Source organism: Neolamprologus multifasciatus, chromosome 19 (assembly GCF_963576455.1).
Source record: "Neolamprologus multifasciatus chromosome 19, fNeoMul1.2, whole genome shotgun sequence".
Taxonomy (NCBI): domain Eukaryota; kingdom Metazoa; phylum Chordata; class Actinopteri; order Cichliformes; family Cichlidae; genus Neolamprologus; species Neolamprologus multifasciatus.
The window spans coordinates 5,854,010-5,872,349 of NC_140457.1; the positions used below are offsets into that span (position 1 = coordinate 5,854,010).

At 42.1% G+C, this 18,340-nt stretch overlaps 1 long non-coding RNA gene across 2 annotated transcripts; it reads right to left on the reverse strand.

Annotated features, from left to right (window-relative positions):
• Nucleotides 1-300: 300 nt before the first annotated feature.
• LOC146495795 (uncharacterized) lies at nucleotides 301-5,200 on the reverse strand. Of its 2 annotated transcripts, XR_014871211.1 has the most exons (3): nucleotides 4,028-5,200; nucleotides 2,768-2,900; nucleotides 301-1,581 (listed from the first exon to the last, which is right to left on the reverse strand). It is a non-coding gene; the product is annotated as an uncharacterized LOC146495795 (long non-coding RNA). The 2 variants fall into 2 exon arrangements; XR_014871210.1 differs by lacking the exon at nucleotides 4,028-5,200 and having other exon boundaries at nucleotides 2,768-4,003.
• Between the last annotated feature and the right edge of the window lie 13,140 nt (nucleotides 5,201-18,340).

Sequence of the window (18,340 nt, forward strand, 5' to 3'; positions counted from 1 at the left end):
ACAGTATACTCTCTGTACTATTTACGGACATTTCCTTCAGCTATAAAACGGAAAATTCCGTTTATTCACAGTATAATTTCTGTATCATTAACTGATATTTTCCGTTAATAGAAAAATTGAAATTTCTGTTTATATTACTATTTCCAAACACTTCTTTTCACTGTAACTCATTAAATATAGTTCTTTATATCCTTAAACATATATTTCTATGCAATTACAACCTAGTACACCATGTACTCAAAAATTTACAAATTAAAACTTAAATTAATTTGTGCTTCGTACACAACAACATTGGTACAATGAATGTTAAATATTCTTTTATTCTCCTTAACTCAAACACATTATAAAATATAATGACAGCATCCATCTTGTCATAAAACGACTAAACAGCTGATACATGAACAAAATAACTCACAAGCTTTCAAATTTGAGCATTTTTATTTCCTCGAAATCAGGTTGCCCTCATGTAAATGTGTTTATTTACATTCATTCAAGTGGCTACCAAGTGTTTTCTTCAAACAGGACACCTGACAAACAAAAAATGTCATATTTAACGACATGTTCACATTTAATAATATCCAGAGTACCTATTAGTTAGAATCACTGCCTTGTGGTAGTTTTGTCTCAGCCAAATGGTTAAGGTGTGGTTTACATCCATGTCTGTCCACTTATGATACAGTATACACATGTAGTCAGTTATAGCCAAACACCTTTGATTACTGAATTGCATTCACTTCATTAATGAAGTGAATGCAATTCACATTTGTGTGAACATTTGTCTGAGATTAACTCTTTGGGGTCTTTACCTTACATACTATAACATACTTGAGTCAAAATTTGTTGACTGTTTAAGTGGTGCCAAAACTGAACAGATCTAAAGAAGATGTTCCTGAACTTTGGGTTTATTCGAACAGGACGGATGGATAACCACAGGACTTTTCCCCATATGATAACTAAAACACAAAATAAATTAAGACAGATTACTGTCCCAAACTTAAAGATAAAAGTGTATTTACTGGACTTGTTTTGTCAGTGAGGAGCAAAGTACAATTAGAAGTGCTTGTTCTGATGAAAAGTTAAACTGTAAACAGCAGCGTAGTGAATAAGGATCTGTGTCCACGAATCCTCAGCAGTGACAACACTTAAACATCATAGTTCAAAATCCTTAATGCACACCTTTTTCTCCACGGTGTTCAAATGCTCTTAGCTGTTTAAGTAGAGGAAAAAGTCTGACATATTTCATGACCATTAAATGTTAGACAAGGCTCTGAAAACAAGGTTATGGTTACAAACAAAAATCTCTGCTTGTGCGCACAGACCCTAAATCACAACAAATAAGACAATAGTAAGACAAATTACTACAAAGTCTTGTTACCACTCTTCATATACCAGTGTGACAAAGTCCTGAATGCTGCCTGCATGTTAGTACATCAAGGTCCATCTGAGCTTTAAATATAATACACTCAGCTTTTCCTTGGATTTTCAGAGTTGCTCAGTTCATACAGGAACTGCAGCAGTCGGGGTTAACGTGTCGCTGTGTTGCTCCTCCATGTCAGCCATTGAGACTAGTTGCAATTTATTCTGAGGAAAAAAAGAGAAACAACAAGACACTTTTAAAAAGTTTGTATTTTTATATTTTTTTTACCTAGAACATAAACAACATAAACAAAAAAGGATTAGGGCTGTGCGATATGACGATATATATCAGATGATGATATAAAAATGTCTATTGTTTCATATTATACACTATTGTTTGTTTTGTGGTGTTGCAAAATAAACTGTTTTCGGCAATATTTTTTTCATGATTTTGATGGTCACTGTAGTTGCTATATTATTTCTTAAAGTTCTCTCTTTCTCTTATACTTACAATAACCACACTATGGACGGACAAGTGACTGTTTTTACGTGTACTTTCGTTACCAACAATGATGGTAAAACCATTGTGTGGCTCCACTGTCCGCTTGTTTATTTTCCACATAAACCTTTCACAATAAAGCTCAAGTTTCTGTTGAGACTTTTCAAAATAAACTGAAATGATATACATTATTCTCATACAAATTTTCAGAATAGGCATCAAACAAATGACCTCAAATAAAAACATGAAGTGACTATAAATGGCGCTTACAGTCACCACGCAGATGAAGGCACAGAGAATACCAGCATGGCCAGCAAGGATGAGGCAGAACCAGCTAGCTCCAAACAGACGGACCAGTCAAAACAAATCGAGGACCTTATTGTTAAACGAGGGGCAATGGAAATGGTTTGGTTATGAAAAGTCTGACACGCCCCAGAAAACTGTACTATGCAAATTATGCCACAAACTGGTCCCCACCACCACTCAAACACAACAAACCTCTTTAACCACCAACACAAGAATCACATGAAAGAGTTTTGAGAGAGTTTACGAATGAAAAGCAAAAAAGAGCCGTCAGGTGCTCAAAATAATCCTTAGACTCAAACGTTAGAACAGGCTTTTCCTCGCAGCACGCCGTGTAATAAATACTCGGAAAGAAAATGGCGGCCATTTAAACGTTTTAAATCACAGAATTTACAGAAAATGCACTATTTTGTGATATATATTGTTATCAGGAGACATATGTCTTATATTGGGATATGAGATTTTGGTCATATCACACAGCCCTACAAAGGATTATAATTCACGTAGAGTTGCATACATATAACACCATTCGGTTGCAACAAAAGCAGTTTATAATCAAAGTAACATACATACCTTGAAAAACTAAATCAACCACAACATTAAACTCACCTTGTTTCTGTAGAGAAGGTGATCAGGGTTTTTCTTCATTTCCTGAGACCAGCTGCTCTTCATCACCAGCTTGTATCTTCATCTTTTTTTTCCACTCGGGGAAGTCTTTCCTTTTCTTGGCCATTGCTCTGCACTGGAAAACCAAAGTGTGTGATCAAAGGTGAAATAAGGGATATTTTTCCACTGCAGGACTTAGAGTGCTTCAAGTAGTGATAGCTGTTGATCCATTTCTCAAATAATCTGTAAGGATCTGGATTTTTAAGAAAGATACAAATATCTCTGCTTATATTTGGCTAAAAGCTTGATATAGACACAAAAGTTTATAATATGTCAGCATCCCCCACAAGGCATATAAATACCCTGCACACCAGCACTGCGCTTACATTATAGTTCAATCGAGAAATAGGTATTATTGATTTATTATTGAATTTTTTTTAGTAATAATTATTAGTATTTAATCACATTAGCACAGTGGGTGACAAAAATATTCCACATACTAGAAATGCTGCTCAGCATTTCATAAATTACATTTTCAACAAATGTTGGAGTAAAAACACAGTTACAGGGAAAATGTGTCTGTCTGTAAATATTAACTAAACATTTCTATGTGCTACAAAATAGACATAATTGTAAATGTGCTGAGGTGAAACTATACTTTCAATAATATTACCACTACAGTCTGTTAACCACCGAAATAATCTATGCTGGTCAGCTAGCTAAAAGTATTTACTTTAGCAGCCCAAATCAGAGGCTAACATTAGCATTTGCTAAATAAACTAGGGTTAATGTAACTTTGCCTGAAGCCCTTTAAAGTGTACAGTAGAGCCAACTGTAAAACACAGGTATTGATACAGTACTTATTAGAGTCCTAGAATAATTTCTAGAACCATAAATTTCTCACTTTTCCCGTTATCCACATCGCTGACTTTCGCTAATTAGCTAGTTAGCAGTCACAGCTGTGTAATACCCAGAGAGACACAGACAGCTAACTATAATATGAAAACTTGTTCAGCCACTGAAGGGCAAAACTGGTGGTATCACAGTAAAAATTATTTTAACATTAACTAAAATGGAAAGCTTAAGTCATGTTAAACCTAAATAACACTTATTTTAAAAAATGAGTCAGCAAAATATTCCTGACTTGTCTGGAGACAGCCGAAACCAGTTAACAAATAAATTAACATTTCTTTCTAAATAAAAACGTGGAGTCTTTTAAAAAACATTATTTTAATAAAGGGAAACATGAGTTTTAATACTTACCACAGAAATTTGAAGGCAGTTTCTCCAACTTCAGAGTTCAAAATCCACATGAAGCCTGAAAGAAGCCTAATGGCTGCTCTTGCGCTTACTTTTCCCTCCTTTTCGGGTTCTTTTTCCCACAATGCATTGCAGTAGTTGAGAAATACAGAAAAATACCTGTAAATTATTAATACGGAAAATTCCTTCACGTTTATACAGTAGATTGTACTGTATTTTTACGGATTTCTTTTTACAGATAATGTCCCCTCTGATGCAGCCCTGCGAGATCAATTGTTGCTAGGATTGCGGGAGGGCCCTGTAAGTCAGGCACTGAAGGTCTATGTGCGGCGTAACCCAGATCAAGATTTTGCTGCCATACGCCAGGAGGCACTGCTGCTAGACTCAGAACATGTACAGCCCCAGTCTGAGGTAACCTGCCTGTCTGTAAATAAGTCTCATGCTCCTTTTAAGGATGAACAGAAAGAAGATTGGAGAGAGGTGTTAAAGCAGGAGATATTGGAGGATGTCAAGGCACAAATGAAGGGATTGGCACAAGAGCTAGTAAGAGAAATTAGAGGCTCCACTCAGCCAGCTGTAGCTACTCTTCCGCCTGCACCTCAGTTTAGGAGAAGACTGCGACAATCGAATGCTAGCTGGGATGCGCAAGGTCGGCCTATCTGTCGGAGGTGTAACCAAGCAGGACATATAGCTAGGTTTTGCCAGACCTCCATGTCTTCCCAGCCAAGTTTAAACTAGATGACCCTGCTGCTGAGGTCCGAGGGGCGGGGGCTTTTGGTTCACCTAAGGAATTAAGGGCCACAGAAACATTTATTGGGCAGTGTCCAACAGTGAAGATAGTGATTGAGGGGGTGGAGCTTCAAGGCTTGTTAGATACAGGATCACAAGTGACTTTGATCCAGGAGAGTTTGTTTAATGAGCATTTTTCCCAGGCTAAGCTTGAGAAAACTCCAACCGCCTTTAAGCTGAGAGCCGCCAATGGTCTGGAAATTCCCTATACCACCTATGCTGTCCTGGACATGGAAATAGAAGGTTTTAAGGTTCCTGGACGCGGGGTTGTGGTGGTAAAAGATGACCATTGTACGCACCCACTGATTGTTGGTATGAATGTTGTGACTGCCTGTTGGAATGTATTTAAGTGGCCGGAAAAGACTGCTCCTGTCCCACAGCAATTAACGAATCAACAGGCCTGGAGGACTGCCTTCGCAACATGCAGACGGATAGAAGCAAGTACAGTGGAGGACGGAATGGTGGGGTATGTACGGCTAGCTGGCCGACGCAAAATTAAAGTTCCCCCGAGGAGTGAAATAATGGTGTGGGGCCGGGCTCAGACGGGTCCGCAAGGAACGGATTATTGTGCCCTGGTGGAGGCACTGCCTGATACCCCTGATGTGGGGGTGGCGAGAACCCTTGTTATGGTAAGGGCCAGGAGAGTGCCAGTGAGGATTTGTAACCCACACCCCTATCCTCTTTTTATAGGTCGCTACCAGAAACTGGGAAAGCTATCCTGCGTGGATGAGGCCGACGTACATGGCTCACAGGACCTGAGCCTGTCCCTTGGGATGGATGGTGTGGTGGAGGTGGCTCTGGTCGACAGTGGTGCCCCCACGGAGGAGGAGAGATTACCTGAGGAGATGAGTAAACTGATTGAACGATCTGACCTGTCTGAACTGCAACAGGGCGAGCTACGTGCTTTATTGCTTAAATGGGAGAAGGTGTTCTCTAAAGATGACGAAGATTTTGGGAGGACTGACCTGGTGCATCATTGTATCCCCACAGGTGATGCAGCTCCCATTAGAGAGAGGTATCGTCCTTTGCCCCCTACAATGTATAAAGAAATGAGGAGTCTCTTGGCAGATATGATGGAAAAGGGAGTTATCCGGGAAAGCTGTAGCCCGCACCCATTGTTTTGGTGAAAAAAAAAGATGGCACCTGGCGGTTCTGTGTGGACTATAGAAAATTGAATGCGGTGACACATAAAGACGCTTTCCCTCTGCCACGAATAGAAGAGACATTGACAAGCCTTACTCGAGCGCAGTGGTTTTCCACCCTGGACTTAGCCAGCGGATACTGGCAGGTCCAAATGGACCTGACGGACAGGGAAAAGACTGCTTTTACTACCCCAGTCGGGTTGTTTGAGTTCAAGCGGATGCCGTTTGGTCTGTGCAATGCACCCACTACATTTCAACGGCTGATGCAGCACTGTTTGAGTGGACAGATTGCAGAGTCTTTATTGGTGTACTTAGATGACATTATCATTTATTCACCTGACTTTTCGTCTCATTTACAGCATCTAGATGAAGTGTTTCAGAGGCTGTGGCGCCATGGGTTGAAGTTACAGCCGAACAAGTGCAAGTTCCTGCAACAGGAGGTGAAATTTCTGGGGCATGTAGTGGATAAGTGTGGTGTAAGACCAGACCCTGATAAAATTTCTGCAGTTATGGATTGGCCGGTCCCTGATACCATCAGACAAGTCAGATCTTTTTTGGGCCTGGCTGGCTACTACAGACGTTTTGTGTCCGGCTTTGCTAAAATCGTACGCCCTTTAAATGCATTATTGACAGGGGTCCCTGTAAACAAGAAAACAGACCGTCGCAAAGTGCAGTGGTCCCCAGAATGTCAAACGGCATTTGAGGCCCTCAAAGCAGCTTTAACGCAAGCACCTGTTTTAGCATACGCAGATTACTCTCTTCCATTTATTGTGTATACTGATGCCAGTGGTCGCGGGCTGGGAGCTGTTCTGGCCCAGGTTCAAGAGGGCCAAGAAAGGGTAATAGCGTACGCCAGCAGAAGCTTACACCACACGGAACGGAATGACGCCAACTATAGTTCCTTCAAGTTGGAGCTGTTAGCCCTTAAGTGGGCAGTTACCGAAAAGTTTAAAGACTATCTGACTGGTGCACGATTCGTTGTGTATACTGATAATAACCCTGTGGCCCATTTACAGACTGCTCGCTTGGGCGCAGTAGAACAACGTTGGGTTGCCCAGCTGGCCTCTTTCGACTACGAGATCAAGTATCGTTCGGGTAAGAGCAATATTAATGCTGATGCCCTTTCTCGATTCCCCACTGTCCCAGCAGAGCACCTGGAGGGGGCTGGATCAGAGCGTGGAGTCACTTCAGCAGCCATTGAACTGACTTGTGAGGTAGAGGGGAGTGACTGGGCAGAAGCACAATCTCGTGATCCAGATATTCAAGTGGTAAAGCAACTTCTGGAAGCCCAGGTCGCACCCACAAAGCTAGAACGTCAGACATTGTCACATGGTGTGCGACGACTCCTACAGCAACAAAAAAGACTTTTTATTAAAGATGGAATACTGTGCCGTAAAGTGTTGGACGAATATACCCAGGAGACTCGTTATCAAGTTGTGTGTCCTAGTTCCAGGTGCCATGAGGTGTGGCGGAAAATCCATGAGGCTGCTGCCCATGCGGGGGTAGATCGAACCCTCTCTCGGATACGGCAGCGGTTCTACTGGGTTAACATGGAAGCACAGGTACGTCAGTTTCATCTGGGTTGTGTCCCCTGTAGTCTACAAAAGGAGAGGGTAGAACCTAGGGTCCCACTGCACCCTATTTCAGTTTCATACCCTTTGGAGGTTGTAGGCATGGATTTTCTGTCCTTAGGCCGGCCCACTGACACTTATCAAAACATACTTGTGGTTACTGATCTGTTTACACGGTTCGCTTGGGCTATCCCTACAATAAACCAAACAGCAGAGACTACAGTAAAGGCTTTGTGGAAGTATGTGATACAGCCATTCGGTTGCCCAGGCCGACTCCACTCTGACCGTGGGTCTAATTTCGAATCTGCATTAATGAAACAGCTCTGTGATACCTATGGTATAACTAAAAGCCACACGACACCTTACCACCCTGCAGGGAATGGTAGTGTAGAACGTTTCAATCAGACCCTATTAAACATGCTTCGCTCACTAGAATCAGTAAGACAGAGTCAGTGGGTAGGAAATCTGCCAGAACTCGTCCACGCTTATAACAATACTATCCATAGTTCCACAGGTTATGCGCCTGCCTATTTGATGTTTGGTCGACACTTGAGACTTCCCGTGGACGTGGCATTAGGCGTGGCCCCCCAGCAGGCGAGGCAGGATGTAAGTGAGTGGGTGTGTTCTCATCAACAGAAACTCTCCCTAGCTTACCGTTTGGCTGGGCAGAGGATGTATAGTGCGGCCTCCCAACACAAAAGCCAGTATGAGAAGAGAGGTTGTACCCTCCCATTGTTGCCCGGGGAGAGAGTCTGGGTACGTGACCGAAACAGACAGGGCAAAGGAAAACTGTGTTCCTGGTGGTCTCCTGAGCCGTATGTGGTGCTGGAACAGGTGGGAGATACGGGCTTAGTGTATAAGGTCAAACCAGAAAAGGGGGGTAATATACAAACTTTACATAGGAATGCCTTAAAAGTGTGCATTGCTCCTCAACCAGACTTTACCCCTCCTACGGAGGAGCCGACCACAGGCCCTTCGGATTTCCCAGTGCCAGTGTTTTATGGGTTTTCACCCCCTACTGACTGTGTGTCATCTCACCAGAGTGACTCAGGTATGTCCTTTAGGCGGTCCACTAGGACCACGCGTGGGATTCCACCAGAGCGTTATAGGGAGATGGAGCATTAGTAGGGACTGCTAATATTTCAGTGTGGGGGGATGTCATCCAGGGGAAGACGGATGTTATTTTACTTTGCTGTGTTTTAATGTGAAGTGTGCTTATTTATTTTTTATATTGCATGTTTTGTATCTTGTGGAGTGTTTTTATTTATGCCGCATGTTTTGGTTGCATCCGTCAATTCGTCCTGGAGAGACTCCACCCGTTTCCCCCTTTTTATTAATTTGACACACCTGAGAGGAACGGCAGTAGTAATTTACAGAGTGCGCAGGGACACATAAGGCTGGGGGAGCTTAGCGTCAAGGAGAGAGGAGGATACAGCGCCGGCAACGAGAGACGCAGAGCGAGCGGGCCGATTGCTGCAGCAACACGAGGCCAGAGTACGCGTCTGCAGAGAATTGGAGGCGACGAGACGGGCCGGTGCCGAGTGACAGTTACAAAAGCGGCGGGCGGAGTTGAGAGCTCTGCCCACCCGGGCGCACCGGGGCGCAGAACGTGGGGAGGAAGGCGAGGACGCCGCCGGGTTCCCCTCCTGCACCGCTCCGCTGGATTTTTAACTTTTTAGTAAATGGTAAATGGACTGGTTCTTATATAGCGCTTTTCTACTCTGTCCGAGCACTCAAAGCGCTTTATACAGCTAATTCATTCACCCAATCACACCCATTCACACAAGCACTTCTAAGATTAAGTGCGCAGTATCTAACATTCATACTCCGATGGATGCATCGGAGAGCAACATGGGGTTAGTATCTTGCCCAAGGATATTTGGCATGCAGACTGGAGCAACCTGGGATTGAACCACCGACCTTCCGGTTAGTGGCTGATCCGCTCTGCCACCTGAGCTACAGCCACCCCTAAATATAAGTGACTCTTATATCGTGGCGGACGCCACCGGATTTTAATGTTGTGTTTTATTGATTTTTATTGTGTTGTCCCCTGGCCAGGGTTGTTTTAATTCATTTTACATTTTTAATTATTTAAATATAATAAATTATATTTTAATTATACAGTTTTAAAGTTGCGTGCTTTCCCTTGGCGGCTCCACTGCTCTGTCCGTTTTGGAGGAAGGTTTCCCCTCCTTTAAACGAACACTGAAAAACATCACCTTCCCTCCGTTACACTAAGCAACAAGTAAAACTGTGTGTTTCTCCTCTCTGATTCTCAGCTGAAGAAGTGTTTTAGAATATATCTCTTAACATTAAACCAATATTTGAAAACAGGAAAGTTGTCACGGTTGTTAAAGAGTGGACTCAGGCGCGGAGCTCAGAAATAATGACAGCGCATTTATTTACAGTGCAGCAAGGTGACAACAGTTCAAATATGCAACGATGGTGATAGTGCGTCCCTCCTTCCGTGTAAGCCCGTGCGTGGTAGTGAGTGCCCGTCTCTCCTCCAAGTGCTTCCTTTGTGTCCGTAAATCCTCCGTCAATGACGACAGCAAAATGAGTACGAAGATCAGACAGTACTTCAATAACGTTAGCGACTCGAAAACACTACCAGGCTTTAGTGCAATACTCCAGCGCTGTCTGTCGCTCAGCCACACCATTAAGTAGCCCTGCTGAAGATGGTAGTTGATGGGCAGCAGCTGGTGGATTGACTGCAGGTGCGGCAGCTCCGGGCGACAGCACTTCCGGGTCGGAGGTAGCCTGTTGCTAGGTTACCTCCTAACACACAGCGGAGCCGGAGGGGAAGACAGGGCGATAGGAGAGACACATACACACGCACACAAATATACACACATTGGCAGGTCGACCGGTCAGGGCGCCGTCAGATCCTGACAAAAGTATCTGATATATGAAGCTAAAATTTACAGCAAACATTATAAACGTTAAACTTTTCCATTGTGAACAGTTGAGCAGAAGGTTTGGTTTTGACACAGAATGATCACTATATCAAATTATACTGTAATACATTAAAATACAAGTACTGATGACCAGAGTATACATATGCTACACTTTTTTAATTTGTGGTTGACATCAAGAAAAGACAACAAAAGTCAACTTGTTTTTAATTTGTATTTTTTTTTTTTTATTTAATTTTAGTGCCAATTAACTAAGAAGTCTCCCGAAGGTGTTTTGAACTGTAAGGTGGAGGGCCTGTAGGACCTCCACCTTACAGTTCAAAACACCATCTTTAGAAAATTCCAGCAATCAAATGATCCCCTATGAGCAAGCACTTGGCGACAGTGGGGAGGAAAAACTGCTCTAAAAAGCAGAAACCTCCAGCAGAACCAGACTCATGTAGGGGCAGCCATCTGCTGCGGCTGGCTGGGTACGATGGAAAACACAAAGGAGACACAGTGAAGATATAATAGTTTTTTAGGAAAACTGTAAAGACTTTTAGGAATTTTGATTTGAAGCAAGGCAGTGGAAAAGTCAAGGTCTTTAGTCATCGCTGCCCTTAAAACAGCACCTGAAGGGTTTCATAATAGCTCTTCCCACTGCTGCAAAGAACCTGGCAATTCTGGACTTTTTTGGAGGACTTGTGAGGACACCCAAATTGATTTTCAAATGCTTCAAAATAGCCTCATCAAATGAACTATCACCTGCAAAAGCAGCATTCATGACCTGTTCTGTGGAGCCAAACTCCTTGACGAGTCCTTTAAACATTTTTTTGGTCAATTGACTCACATTCTTGTCCAGATTTGGTATAGACTCCTCAATGCTGATTTCAGGTTGCACCAAGTTGTTGAGATGTTCAATGATGTCTCCTAAAGCTTTGTTAGGTAATGAAAGCGGCTTTTTTAGGCTCTTTTTGTACTGAGCCATGAGTCTAGCTACAAGACACATGGCAAGGTTCTCGGATGCTGCCTGAGATGACACTGACAATTCTGAGAGCTTTTTCTCCAACTTTTCTGAGGGTTTCTCTTTAGACATTTCAGACAGTTTTTCCTCTAACTTTTCTGAGGTTTGCTCCTCAGACTTTTCCAAGAATTTCTCCTCAGACTTTTCCAAGAATTTCTCCTCAGACTTTTCCGAGGGTATGTCCTCTGAGAATCTGTCCTCTGACTTTCCAGACATTTCCTCCTCCATCCTCTCGAGAACTGGTGTTGAACTTGAACAAGAGGATGTTGAGCGTTTCTCTGGTGACTTGACCTGCTTTTCCAGAGACGCTGGTCTAGAAGGACAGGGTTTTTTAGATTCTCTGACACTTTTCTGAGAATAGTCTGATTCTGTGTCTCTTGCCCGTTTCTGTCCCTTTGCAATGACCTTTTGGATCTCTTCAACAGCATCAGACACTTTTTCGCTCTGAACAATTTCATTTATTGTTTCACCATCAACCAAAAGCAGAATCTTTTGCAAAAACTTTCCAACTGCGTCTTCTATGATTACATAGAGGACTTCAGGAGAAAAGAAAACTCTGGATTCAGCTACTTGCTGTGGTGTCTTGGAGATGACGGAGTCTGATAGACTTCTACCCATAACAGTTGTGGGAATTTGGTATATACGACTTATCATTAAATGGTCGTACAGTTTCTCTGTCAATTCTCTCGAGAAATTCTTCACTTTCTCGCTTATTTGAATGTTTTCGAGCCTTTCTTGGATAATGTCATGTTCTTTCTCTTTTGTGAACTCGCTGTATATGTCACTAATTTCAGATTTGATGACATTAAAGCTAGTTGGAGTAGCAGATTTTATCATGTTTCCCAGAGTAGATGAGCTTCTAGAAGGGGCACGGACAGACATGCTAGAATTTGAACGAGGAGTTTCGCATGCTGAACCTGGGAGGCTGACACTCATACTGTCGTGGGAACCCATTCTCTCAGTTTCAGGGGAGTGGGTTACCTTTGACAGACTAATAAAATAGTCTTTGCTCTTCTTCACTGTTGTTTTCAGCTCCCCTTTCATCTTTTCAAAATGTTTTCCTGCAATCTTGGAAAAATGCAGTTTGCGTGATTTTTGCGGTGCAGAACGAGCACGTGAGGTAAAAAACTCTCTCACTTTATCAAAGATGACTCCCCCGTTGAATCCAGATTTGGGTGAGGTACATTTCTCACTGTGACAAGAATAATCAGTGTCAGTGCACTGGAGATTGTCAAGTATAATATTGACAATGTCAGCTGCAATTTTTTCTACTGGGGTCTCAGGTGGAATACTTTCTGCCTGCCTTTCAGCTTCTGCACATTCGCCACTTTCTGAACTTTCTTTCTTTTCTGAAAGTTGCTCTATTTTAGCAGGTGGCTCAATTTCCATATCGCTGTCATCATCCGATAATTCATCATCTGTAAAATCTGAATCTTGACACCATTTGGTCAGAATCTCACTAACCTCCTGGGTGGCTGATTTGACTGAGATGCTGGACTCAATGCTATCTTTGCTGGACTCAGACTCACTTGAATCGCTTTCCTTTCCCATGCACGGGCATTTCAGTTTACTTGCATATCTTTTCAAGCATGAGAGAGCATGAGAAACCATGACACGCAGTTTTCTAATATTACGAATTGCCCCACTGACGTAAACAGCGGGGTCTGATGGTAAATTGAAGCGCTCTCTGACCAGGGCGACTATATATTTGACCTTATTTGAAATCTCCTCCTCAACCATCTTTGTCAGCTTTTTAGCACTGCCACATATCTGCTTTGGGATATTGAGCAGGTTTGCAATAGTGATTGAGATGGAGTCGCCAAATGATGGATTTGTTTCTATTTCTGCAGATGCATCGCTCTGAATGACGGGAAGAGCACGTCTCAAAATGTTGACTGAGGTGATCTGTATGATTTCAGAAATCATATCAGCCAAAACTGCTTGAATATCAGAATCCCAAGCTCCATTTTCTATTAAAGTCCACTGTACATCATCGAGCTTGTTGAAGGCGTTATCGATAATCGGTGACAGCTCATCTGGTGATACGACCAGTGGGGTTTGAGTATTATAATCCTGTGTTGCAGACATTGTTATTTCACACGGATTCTCTCTGTTAAAATCTTCTTGAAACGCTAAACTCTCCTCAGACTTTTCCAAGGGTATGTCCCCTGAGAATCTGTCCTCTGACTTTCCAGACATTTCCTCCTCCATCCTCTCGAGAACTGGTGTTGAACTTGAACAAGAGGATGTTGAGCGTTTCTCTGGTGACTTGACCTGCTTTTCCAGAGACGCTGGTCTAGAAGGACAGGGTTTTTTAGATTCTCTGACACTTTTCTGAGAATAGTCTGATTCTGTGTCTCTTGCCCGTTTCTGTCCCTTTGCAATGACCTTTTGGATCTCTTCAACAGCATCAGACACTTTTTCGCTCTGAACAATTTCATTTATTGTTTCACCATCAACCAAAAGCAGAATCTTTTGCAAAAACTTTCCAACTGCGTCTTCTATGATTACATAGAGGACTTCAGGAGAAAAGAAAACTCTGGATTCAGCTACTTGCTGTGGTGTCTTGGAGATGACGGAGTCTGATAGACTTCTACCCATAACAGTTGTGGGAATTTGGTATATACGACTTATCATTAAATGGTCGTACAGTTTCTCTGTCAATTCTCTCGAGAAATTCTTCACTTTCTCGCTTATTTGAATGTTTTCGAGCCTTTCTTGGATACTGTCATGTTCTTTCTCTTTTGTGAACTCGCTGTATATGTCACTAATTTCAGATTTGATGACATTAAAGCTAGTTGGAGTAGCAGATTTTATCATGTTTCCCAGAGTAGATGAGCTTCTAGAAGGGGCACGGACAGACATGCTAGAATTTGAATGAGGAGTTTCGCATGCTGAACCTGGGAGGCTGACACTCATACTGTCGTGGGAACCCATTCTCTCAGTTTCAGGGGAGTGGGTTACCTTTGACAGACTAATAAAATAGTCTTTGCTCTTCTTCACTGTTGTTTTCAGCTCCCCTTTCATCTTTTCAAAATGTTTTCCTGCAATCTTGGAAAAATGCAGTTTGCGTGATTTTTGCGGTGCAGAACGAGCACGTGAGGTAAAAAACTCTCTCACTTTATCAAAGATGACTCCCCCGTTGAATCCAGATTTGGGTGAGGTACATTTCTCACTGTGACAAGAATAATCAGTGTCAGTGCACTGGAGATTGTCAAGTATAATATTGACAATGTCAGCTGCAATTTTTTCTACTGGGGTCTCAGGTGGAATACTTTCTGCCTGCCTTTCAGCTTCTGCACATTCGCCACTTTCTGAACTTTCTTTCTTTTCTGAAAGTTGCTCTATTTTAGCGGGTGGCTCAATTTCCATATCGCTGTCATCATCCGATAATTCATCATCTGCAAAATCTGAATCTTGACACCATTTGGTCAGAATCTCACTAACCTCCTGGGTGGCTGATTTGACTGAGATGCTGGACTCAATGCTATCTTTGCTGGACTCAGACTTACTTGAATCGCTTTCCTTTCCCATGCACGGGCATTTCAGTTTACTTGCATATCTTTTCAAGCATGAGAGAGCATGAGAAACCATGACACGCAGTTTTCTAATATTACGAATTGCCCCACTGACGTAAACAGCGGGGTCTGATGGTAAATTGAAGCGCTCTCTGACCAGGGCGACTATATATTTGACCTTATTTGAAATCTCCTCCTCAACCATCTGTGTCAGCTTTTTAGCACTGCCGCATATCTGCTTTGGGATATTGAGCAGGTTTGCAATAGTGATTGAGATGGAGTCACCAAATGATGGATTTGTTTCTATTTCTGCAGATGCATCGCTCTGAATGACGGGAAGAGCACGTCTCAAAATGTTGACTGAGGTGATCTGTATGATTTCAGAAATCATATCAGCCAAAACTGCTTGAATATCAGAATCCCAAGCTCCATTTTCTATTAAAGTCCACTGTACATCATCGAGCTTGTTGAAGGCGTTATCGATAATCGGTGACAGCTCATCTGGTGATACGACCAGTGGGGTTTGAGTATTATAATCCTGTGTTGCAGACATTGTTATTTCACACGGATTCTCTCTGTTAAAATCTTCTTGAAACGCTAAACTCTCCTCAGACTTTTCCAAGGGTATGTCCCCTGAGAATCTGTCCTCTGACTTTCCAGACATTTCCTCCTCCATCCTCTCGAGAACTGGTGTTGAACTTGAACAAGAGGATGTTGAGCGTTTCTCTGGTGACTTGACCTGCTTTTCCAGAGACGCTGGTCTAGAAGGACAGGGTTTTTTAGATTCTCTGACACTTTTCTGAGAATAGTCTGATTCTGTGTCTCTTGCCCGTTTCTGTCCCTTTGCAATGACCTTTTTGATCTCTTCAACAGCATCAGACACTTTTTCGCTCTGAACAATTTCATCTATTGTTTCACCATCAACCAAAAGCAGAATCTTTTGCAAAAACTTTCCAACTGCGTCTTCTATGATTACATAGAGGACTTCAGGAGAAAAGAAAACTCTGGATTCAGCTACTTGCTGTGGTGTCTTGGAGATGACGGAGTCTGATAGACTTCTACCCATAACAGTTGTGGGAATTTGGTATATACGACTTATCATTAAATGGTCGTACAGTTTCTCTGTCAATTCTCTCGAGAAATTCTTCACTTTCTCGCTTATTTGAATGTTTTCGAGCCTTTCTTGGATAATGTCATGTTCTTTCTCTTTTGTGAACTCGCTGTATATGTCACTAATTTCAGATTTGATGACATTAAAGCTAGTTGGAGTAGCAGATTTTATCATGTTTCCCAGAGTAGATGAGCTTCTAGAAGGGGCACGGACAGACATGCTAGAATTTGAACGAGGAGTTTCGCATGCTGAACCTGGGAGGCTGACACTCATACTGTCGTGGGAACCCATTCTCTCAGTTTCAGGGGAGTGGGTTACCTTTGACAGACTAATAAAATAGTCTTTGCTCTTCTTCACTGTTGTTTTCAGCTCCCCTTTCATCTTTTCAAAATGTTTTCCTGCAATCTTGGAAAAATGCAGTTTGCGTGATTTTTGCGGTGCAGAACGAGCACGTGAGGTAAAAAACTCTCTCACTTTATCAAAGATGACTCCCCCGTTGAATCCAGATTTGGGTGAGGTACATTTCTCACTGTGACAAGAATAATCAGTGTCAGTGCACTGGAGATTGTCAAGTATAATATTGACAATGTCAGCTGCAATTTTTTCTACTGGAGTCTCAGGTGGAATACTTTCTGCCTGCCTTTCAGCTTCTGCACATTCGCCACTTTCTGAACTTTCTTTCTTTTCTGAAAGTTGCTCTATTTTAGCGGGTGGCTCAATTTCCATATCGCTGTCATCATCCGATAATTCATCATCTGCAAAATCTGAATCTTGACACCATTTGGTCAGAATCTCACTAACCTCCTGGGTGGCTGATTTGACTGAGATGCTGGACTCAATGCTATCTTTGCTGGACTCAGACTTACTTGAATCGCTTTCCTTTCCCATGCACGGGCATTTCAGTTTACTTGCATATCTTTTCAAGCATGAGAGAGCATGAGAAACCATGACACGCAGTTTTCTAATATTACGAATTGCCCCACTGACGTAAACAGCGGGGTCTGATGGTAAATTGAAGCGCTCTCTGACCAGGGCGACTATATATTTGACCTTATTTGAAATCTCCTCCTCAACCATCTTTGTCAGCTTTTTAGCACTGCCACATATCTGCTTTGGGATATTGAGCAGGTTTGCAATAGTGATTGAGATGGAGTCACCAAATGATGGATTTGTTTCTATTTCTGCAGATGCATCGCTCTGAATGACGGGAAGAGCACGTCTCAAAATGTTGACTGAGGTGATCTGTATGATTTCAGAAATCATATCAGCCAAAACTGCTTGAATATCAGAATCCCAAGCTCCATTTTCTATTAAAGTCCACTGTACATCATCGAGCTTGTTGAAGGCGTTATCGATAATCGGTGACAGCTCATCTGGTGATACGACCAGTGGGGTTTGAGTATTATAATCCTGTGTTGCAGACATTGTTATTTCACACGGATTCTCTCTGTTAAAATCTTCTTGAAACGCTAAACTTTCTGAATATAAAGAGCGTGGTAAGTTTGACATGTAACTACTGTCGAGGGGGTCTCTGGTAGTGATAACTTTTTGACTTCGCTTGGCTCCTATTTAAGGACTTTCCCGGTTCAAAGTAAAACCACATTAAATGACTTCTTTGACGTAACACATCAAAACCTTCTATGAGGTAAGTCGTTCGAATGCACGAGAATTCGCGCATGCGCAACCGCCCGCGTTAAGCTCGTAACTCGGATGCGCGTGGCAGAAGAAAACTGTTTTTTTTCCTTAAACCTTTATTTAAACATCAGTACAATACAAAAATGGAATTAAACAGTACCACAATAATGGTGTTGTACTTACAAAAGAATTGTATGCATAGATAAAAAAAATACAAGAACAGTATTCAGAAACAACAATATAAATATGCTAGGGGTAAAGTAACTGATCAAGCCAAAGAATAAAGTGACTGAAAGATCTTAATTTTTTCACAAACACCAATAGTTTTTATAACTTTTGGGTTAGTGGAGTTCTTAATTGAGTTAAGATACTGTACAAGTTCAAAGGAGAACACATAAAAAGAGGGATGTCTTCCTAAACTTTTGGACTTGTGAATCAACGAGAAACTGGTCCAGTGAGCTCTCACGTGTTCGGCTGCGGTCATGTCGGCCGCACTTTGAATTTTGTTGCTCTTTTTCTCTCCATAATACGGTTACTCGGAAACACAGCAGAGTTCGTCTATTTTTTATCCTGCAAGTTTGTCCCCATTTACTCCGCAGTAGATGTTTTGTTAACAAAGAAAAGAAAATATA